The following is a 9,139-nucleotide window of genomic DNA, read 5'->3' as shown; positions in this document are numbered from 1 at the left end:
TCGGTCACAGAAGCGAGAGAGGAAGAGTAGGAACAGCCCCGCCCCTGAACGACGCGTTTCCACCTACGTGCCACGCTGGCGGGTCGGCTTCCTTCAAATCTCGCTGGTGTTATTGAGCACCACCCACGTTCCAGGCACTAATTTTCACAACAACCCTGCAGGGCGGTTATTACAATACTAGTCTCAATACTAGTCTCCTTTACGAAGGAGAAATAGGAGGCTTAGAGACGTTAAATAACTTGCCCAAAGCCACACAACTAGGAAATGACAAACAAAGCGTAGACGCTGGGATTTAAACTGCCCCTACTTGCATTTCTAACTTCAACAATTCTTCAGCCAACTTCCATTATGAAGTCTTCCCTGCCCATGGCTTCCTGACACCTACGCAGTTTTCTCCTGGCTCTTCTCACGCTGACCCCTCATGGCCTGCTCTCCCCCTATCTCCTGCCCCCAGTCCTCATTTCTCACCCACCCCCTGTTCATTCAAGCCACAATGGTTTCTGTTTCTCTTCCTTGACTGTAGCAAACTTATTCCTGCTTGCGGGTCCCTGCATCTGTTCACTGCCTAGCTGGCACTTTGTCACATAACATCCTCCTTCTTGGCATTCCAACTAAAGTAGTTGTCTAGTCTTTGTCACATAATGCCCTTTTCTTTCTTTCTGAGGATCATCTCACTAACATGATTATATTACTTTATTTGTTTCCTAGTTAGTCATCACCCCCCCTCCCCAATCAGACTCTCAGCTTCAGGATGACAGAACTGTGCTTATCACATTCCCTGTATCAGTGCCTCATGCAGATAGTGGATTGCAGCCAAGTACTAGACACTCACTTACCACAGTAAGTTCAAGATACACATCCCGTGATAACAAAGTTGCTTCACAGTTGGGCTAGAATGACATTTGACAGACCTAGGCAGGCCTAGGAGAAATGGAAAATCACCATGCCGGAAAACTGTAGCCTGGGAAAATGCCTGCCTGGGAAACTGTCTGCCAACCCTACCCAGGACAAACAGGTGCCTGGCTAAGTTTGGAGTCTGGGGTCGGCCTATCCCACGTAACAGGATGCAGCTTTAACTTGAGCCTGACAAGGTGTATCAAGAACAATGGTCAGCAGAAATGGCACCCAGCAGCCAGCACTAGCCAATCAGACACCCCAACCAGTTAACCTTCGTGGGTTTTTGCGCTTAAAAACCCTGCCCTAAGAACAACCAAGCGAGTTCTAACCTCCCTTGGTTGGCTCCCCAACCTCCCTAGGTTGGCTCCACTTTCCCTCTTATTCCCCGCTAATAAACCCTGCTCTTTGGCTCATTGCATCCGCCTGGTTTCTTGAGCAGCTCCAACCTAACATTTGGTCCTGTTCTTCACTTAGGTCCTGCTCTAAAAGAGGGGAAGGGTTGCCCTAACCAGTGTGGTTCAGTTGGTTGGGCACCATCCCGCAAAGCTAAAGGTTGCTGGTTTGATGCCCAGTGGGGGCATATGCCTGGGTTGGGGGTTCAGTCCCTGGATGGGGCAGATGCAAGGGGCACCCGATCAATGTTTCTCTCCCACATCAACGTTTCTCTCCCTTTCGCCCTCCCTTCCCCTCTCTCTAAACATAAATAAAATCTTTAAAAATAAAAAAGGGGAAGAGTTAGAACGTAACCACCTTGTGACCAATTAGGACTTGGTTTATCTAGGACTGTTCTAGCCTAGCCCTAGGCCAGAATGCACAGTTTCTGTATCAGCCAGCAGAGGCTGTGCTCCATGCCCACATTTACCTTCATGAATAGCTGTGGGGAGTCAAGGTCAGCAACTAGAGTCTCTGCCAAGAAGTTAGACACATCACTCCAAACCACATTTAATTGGCAAAAGCAAGTTCTGGGCCACTTCTAACTTCCAAGGGCAGGAAAGCTCTTTCCTACCAGGTGCCAGAGAAGGAGAAATGGAGTATCTGTGACCAGACTACCCTCCATCTTTAACTTTTATGCTTTTTGACACAGTACAGACTTCCTGGGAGGAAAAAAAAAGAAAAGTGTGCTATTACTATCACAATGCACAATTCTGCATTTTATACTCTGAATTTTGAGGTCCACATGTAGGCTTCTGTGAGACTTTATTTGTAGAATAACTGAGGGTTTTCTATTTCACCCCCTTCCGTCATGGCAGGCAGTGGCTACTTCACTGCAGTATTCCCACACAGAGGACAGAGTAAAGCATCAGCAAATTCCAATAAATAATAGTTTAATAAACAACGATCTTACTTCCAGTTTCTGTTCCTTACCCTACACCAGGTTCTGGGGTGGTCATCCTCCCTAAGCCATGGCTGACAGAGGGAGACCCTTCTACAGAACTGGCTCACTGATAGCAATGATATAAAATAAAATAGTAGAGACAAGATGATAGGGCTCAGATGTTAGGAGCAAAGTGGGTGCGATCACCATATAACCATTGAGGTCAAAGTAGTAGCCAGAAGGCTGAATAGATCACTGGGATAATTGGCAGAATGCCCACTTTGATTCCTTGGTTTGAGTGGTGACAGTTTTCATAGAAGTGAAAGTAAAGTGAGAGTCCCTGACCCTTCCCCTAACCCACCCTCCCCAGCCAGGATAAATAAAAAACAATATCCTGCCTTGCTCGGTTCGTTGGAACATCATCCCAAAACCCAAAAGGTTGCCAGTTCGATCCCCAGTCAGGGCACATACCTACGCTTTGGGTTTGATCCCCAGTGGGGGCATTTACTAGAGGCTACAAATCAATCTTTCTCTCATCGATATTTCTTTTTCCACCTTCCTCTCTTTCTAAAAGAAAAAAAAAAAAGTCCTCCAGTAAGGATAAAACAAATAAACAAAAAAAACAATATCCCATACCAGGGAAAATGGCAGAAAGTAGTGCCACCCTTAAAGACCTAAAACATGTGGAAAGGGGTGGGCCCCATCACATCCCTACTTAATCCATCAGCCTGGCCTCAGAAAAAATAGAGATTGGTAGTGGATTGCAACCAAGTACTAGCCCCAATTACAGCTGCTGTGCTACCATCACGGCTAACACAGATCAACATGGCGTCAAGTGGGTAGCCTTTGATCTAACCATCCCTATCACAAACCATTGGCATCACAGGTAGGGACAGCAGGGTCTTCTCCCAGGCCTATGGTCACTCTCCCACATTTTGTCATAATATAGTCTGAAGGGCTCTGGCTGTCTGGACATTTTGCAATATACAGCACTGGTTTATTATATCAATGACATTTTGCTGATCTGGCAGGATAAACAAAAAGTGACAAGTAGATGAAGACCTTAATGAGGCATTTTTGCTCCCAGGAACAAAAGATAAACCCTGTGTTGTGGGCTTGCCACACCCATGAAGTTTGTAGGGGTCTAATAGTCTGGGACATATCCCTCCCAAAGCAAAAGACAAATGATTGCATCTTGCACACCCCATCATAGGAAAGGGAGTACCATGCCAGAACCCACTTTTTGGGTTCTGGAGGCAGTATATTCTACACCTGTGAATGCTGCTCTGGCCTATACATGTCTGCATGACATAAAGGCTTCCAGCTTTGAGTGAGGCTCACAACGGGAAAGGGCTGTCCCACAGACCACAGGATTCAACGACCTTATGATATTAGAGGCATATGTGGTGGGAAAAGATGTTGTGTAAAGGTTATTGCAGGCCCTAGTGGGTGTCAATTAACTTTGAGAACTAAAACGGAAACAAAAGATATGGTATTTGTTTGTTTGTTTTTTTTATTGTAAATCTGGAGACACAGATTTGGGTAGAAATCCAACTACCATCTAGGGGGAGATAAAGGGACAGAGTTTATAAGGACAAAAGACGGGGGTGGGGTACCCAAAGTTGCTTTGAAAGAACTGGGATTGGTGGAGACAAGCAGACATACTAAGCTATACACAATTGATTTCTTACATCTATTGCAAGGCTCCATTTTAGATTGCTCTCTTGACAATATCAAGTTCATTTTGCAGTTTTCATTTCACATTTCCTCCTTTTGATCAAGATTTTCCTTAGAAAGCATCAATGATCAACCATTAGGATGTATATCATTGGTCTGTTATCATTGAGACAGTACAGACTTCCTGGAAGAAAAGAAAAGTGTGAAATCATTGAAAAAGCAACATTGATCCCTCATCCCCAGGAAGGCTCATTCCCAGTATGGCATGTCCCGTGTAGAGGGAGAATAGTCTCCTAAGTATACAGTAAAAGAGCTTAGGGACACTTTTGAGCAATAGGAGGCTTGTCAGAAGCAGGGCTAAGTCACATCTTCAAACATCAAAAGTTCCATTCTGGAGGTGGTCTCAGATTTATTTGTTGTAACAGCTCTAGGTGTTGGGCTACGATTATTCTGGTAGTGGCTGTTAGTCATTGGTGGATGCACATGGTAAGACACCAAGTTAAGCTAAGTGAACAATATAATTACAAAAACCAATATGGTTAAGGCCTGTAACATAGAACAATGACAGGTTCCCATTTCCTCAGGCAGCCAGCTAAACAAGTCTGTACAATCCCAACTTACAGGATGATGTTCTGTCTGTTCGAGGGATTTTAATGTTTTGTTTCAGAACCTCACGATACTACATTACATTACCTGATCTCTTAACATAAAAACAACATTCCTTTCCCAATAGGGCAAAGTACTGCTTTGCCAGGCAGCTAACACTTCTAGAGCCCTATGGTTTTGTAGTCCTACTTCAGCCAGACTGTCAGTCATTCCTTGTTTTTCAAGAGCAGTTGTAATAATAGTCCATGATTGTATTCCCAGAATAGAAAAATTTCTGATAGGCTTTTCTAATTCAGCTACTCCATACCAAAGAAGGAAAACTCTAGTGAAGGCATGCCCAACGCTTTTCTGATCTATTATGGGGTTTCAGATGGAGAGAAAAGACCAAAGACCATGACCCAAATCCCAATGGTATTTGGTCCATTTTAGTCAAAGTTTATAGGCAAAAGTGTCTAGACTGGGGCTAATGGCAGAGGAAAGGAGAGTCTTTCTGGTGACAGCATCAGGTACTAACATAACAACACCATGTCTACATCACCATCAATTTGTCAAAGTGACATATATTTGAGTCCCACACAAGAAGAAATACCTGACACCTCCAAGTGAGAGTACATAATTAGGACCTGAAACCCAGACTATAAGGGAAGTATTAAGCCTATTTCTGAAGCAGGGATTTCATGTCTTCCATATGTTAGATGATCATAATAATCATCAACATAGACAACATTAAAGTCATCATGTGATTTATGAGTGTGACTAAAAGAGCACGTGAGGTTTCTATATTTTGGGGTTAGGATTGAAAGATTAGCATGTTAGGGCTAGGGCTAGGGCTAGGGTTAAGGTTAGGTATTTGGGGGCTGGGATGCCCTAAGAGATAGATTTTAGCTGTTTTCTATCAAATATCACATTTTTTATCTAGTCCCCAAGTAGTATTTGGGAATGGAAGGACATCTGCTTTCCAAAATCAAGTAGTGTTATTCTCCGATTTCCCCACATTAGAGAGACATTGTAAGAAGTAATATTGTATTCACTTAAGTCCCATTGAGGTGTGAATTCAAGGTTGTTGGAGACAGAATGTCTCCTAGACAGAATGTAGCTGCACATTAAAACTCAAGATTCTGCCTGAACTGTTTATATTTTCAAAACAGACAAGTTATCAGTAATAGTCCAGATTGTATTTATGGCTATTACCTTGTGGGTTGGGGGTAACTTATGGATGGGTCTGGTTATAGGAAGGTCATGCGTTCCATCAACATTTTTAGAGGATTGAGAATATAGGAGGACTTTAAATTGGTGCTATGTCCAGTTGTTCTGAAAGTTTTCAAGGCTTAAGGGCCAAACCACTAATTCTGGTTCATCATGGGTATGGTTAGCTCAGGTGCATACCCAACAGTTTGTTAAATTGGCACTGTTGGATATTTGTTGGATAGCAGTGTTGAAGGGCAAATACGTTATTCACTGCAGTAAGCAGACATAAGAATCTGAGTGTGTTCATATTGAAATTAGACTAAAGAGCTAGGAAAAGGATGAATGTTTTCTCAAGAGGGTTCTTTAGGCAAAAATTAAGTTATAATTTCAATATAATCAGTAAATGAAACAAAGGTGGTTAAAGGGAAGACCAAATATAAGGATTCCTGGGTGGAATTGTGTATGACTGGCCTGGTCAGGGGTCTTGGGAGAGCCGTTTATATCACATAATGTCTGCTTTGACTCTGGCATGAGAATTCTAGTGGTGGTCTTGGGTTGTTTAGAGGTTTTCAGCTTAAGATCCTCAAGAGCCTGAGATGACCAGTCAGGCATGTGTTCTTTTAAAAATTTTTTCTTAGTGGGCTCTGTGGTGCAATGGATAGCGCATTGGACTTCTAGTGATAGATTTTTTTTCTTTTATTGATTCTAGAGAGGGGCTGGGAGGAAGAGGAGAGAAACAGTGATCACATGTGCCAACTGGGGACTGAATCTGCAACTGAGGCCTTGAACTGACAACCTTTTGTTTTGCAGGATGATGCCCAACCAACTAAGCCACACCAGCCAGGGCAAGTGTCCTTTTTAAATAAGAAACATGAATCCATGAGTCAATACCCTTATGTTAAGCAGTACAAGGGGTAGTTAGCAATACCTGATATGGCCCTTTCCATCAAGGCTGAAGGGCATCTTTATGGGAATGGTGTTTACAATTGGCAAAATCTGGAAACTGTGACATCATAGATCTTCGTCTCCCAGGAGCACACAATGAATGGAAAGACTGCTCCATGAGCTGCTAGTCTTAAGGGTCCTTATTAGTACTTTACAGTAAATCAGGAGGTCTCCTTTCAACAGTTCAGGTTCATACCTAATCTCATGGGTCTGCCAGTAATAATTTCAAAAGGAGACAGTCTACTTTTGCCTAAGGGAGTAGATCTTCGGTTGAGCAAGATCAAGGGAAGAGTCTCAGGCCAAGGCAGATGAAAAGACTCCATGAGTTTTGCCAACTGAGTTTTGAATACCTTGTTAGTACATTCTACAAGACTGGAGGACTGGGAATGATGGCAAAATCCACCAGGTCTTACAGATTGTGTAATGTGTCCTGTAAAATGAGTTCCCCGGTCACTATGAAGGTCTGTGGGAATTCCCCAAGTTGGGAAGATCTTCTCTAGGAATATTTTACTTCTGTTGAGGTTGTGGCTCTGTGGCATGGGAATGCTTCCACCCAAAGAGAAAACATACAAATCATTAACATGTACTTGACAAGGGGGCAGCTGACTAAAGTCCATTTGCCAGATCTCAAAGAGGCCTAAAGGCAAGGGAAAATACCCTAAAAAGGTATGAATGGGCTTTCCAGGGTGGTGCTTTGAGCAGATTTGGCATTTTTGTTATAACTAGGAAGTTATATTTGGAGATAACTTTCTAACAGAACTGTTTTCCCCAAGACACCAATTTGCCAGGGTTCCAGTGAGTTACATCATATACATATTGGAATATGTGATGTTGTATGCAATCAGGGAGGGGGGATCATTGTTTGGACCTACAGAAAAGTTTCTTTTAGGGTCAAATTTACAGCCTTGTTCTAACCATTACTTTCTGTTTTGTTGAACATCTAAATGCTGTGCTTCCATATCTTTTAAATCTCCAATTGCTTCAGCTGGTAGCATAAGTGCCTCCATTGGGGCTAAGATTGTTTTAATGCTGCTAACTTAGCAGCAGTATCAGCCAAGTGATTACCTTTACTTTCCTCCGTGTTTGCCAATGAATGTTCAGGAGTTTTATGATTGCTAAAGATTTAGCCCCCAAGAGTTCTAAAACATTAAGAACCATTTTTTATCTTTTGTCTGGAAGAAGTCAAGAATCCTGTTTCCAGAGCATACCAAAGTCATGGGTAACACCAAAGGTGAACCCGCTCTAGTATACATGTTAGCTGTTTTACCTTTGGCCAATTGCAAGCTCAAATTAATGCATAGAGCTCTGCTTGTTGAGCAAAAATTTCCTAAGGCATTGGACTGACCTCAGTGGTCTCAGTTTGAGACAACTGCATAGCCTGCTCCATAGCAACCTATTTCATATTTCAGGTAAGAACCATCAGTAAACCAAACTAATTTAGCATTTTCAAGAGGTGTTTCCTGTAAATCAATTTGAGGAGTTGGTAGTTGGTCTTAATGTCAGGCAGTCATGATGGGTTTTGTTGGAGGACAGAGGAAGAAGAGTAGAATTCAGAGTATTACAGGGAGCAACAGTCACATTAGATAAAGACAATGAAAGAACTTCATAGAAGGTTAGTCTGCTAGCAGAGAGGTGCTGAGTATGACAAATTAAGTAAGTCTTCCATTGAATGAGGCACATTCTACGTGTTGTAGTAAATTGGCAGTGGCCACAATGGCTTTCAAACATGGAGGGAGACTTTTGACCACTGGATCTAATTGTTGACTATAGTATCCAGTGGGTCCATGTTAGTTTCCATGTCTTTGGGTCAAGACACTTAAGGCATTTCTCTCTCCAAAGAATTATTCGAATTTACCCTTCTTCTCTACTCCTCAACACATTCCAACGTGGTGTCTGACACTGACCCAGCAGAGACCTGCTCTTACCAGAGCTACCAGTGGCTCCTGGTCCTTATCGAACTTGACCTCTTGGCAGCTTGTCACGTACAGTCCCCATCTACGATCTTGACCTCCCCTGGTGGGCAGCTTATGAGATGGCCCCCAGTGATCCCATCTCCTTGGCAAGTGGGCTGAACCTAATAACTGACTTCTAACCAACAGGATATAGCAAAAGTGATAGGATGTCACCTTCAGGACATGGCTTCTGTCTTGTATAGCCTCTCTCACCCTCTTGTTCATTTGTTTTGAGCAAAGTGAGCTACCATGTTGTAAGGTGCCCAATGGCAAGAAACTGAGAGGGCCTCCACCCAAGAGCCAGTGTGAGACTGAGTCCTGAACAAACAGTCAAGGAGGAACTGAAACCTGCCACATAAGGGAGTGTGGAAGCAGGACCACCCTAAACTGAGCTGGGTGTAGCCTGTGAGTGATCTTGAGGCAGAGGTACCAGCCAAGCTGAACTCACATCCAGACCACAGCCATTAAGATAATAAGCAGTAATTGTTTTAACCTGCTAGATTCCCAGGTAATTTGTTACACTGAAATAGATAAATAATACAATCCCATCCACCATCTC

The sequence above is a fragment of the Desmodus rotundus genome, chromosome 10, assembly GCF_022682495.2.
Source record: "Desmodus rotundus isolate HL8 chromosome 10, HLdesRot8A.1, whole genome shotgun sequence".
NCBI classification, from domain to species: domain Eukaryota; kingdom Metazoa; phylum Chordata; class Mammalia; order Chiroptera; family Phyllostomidae; genus Desmodus; species Desmodus rotundus.
Note: the sequence above shows the minus strand (reverse complement) of the source record.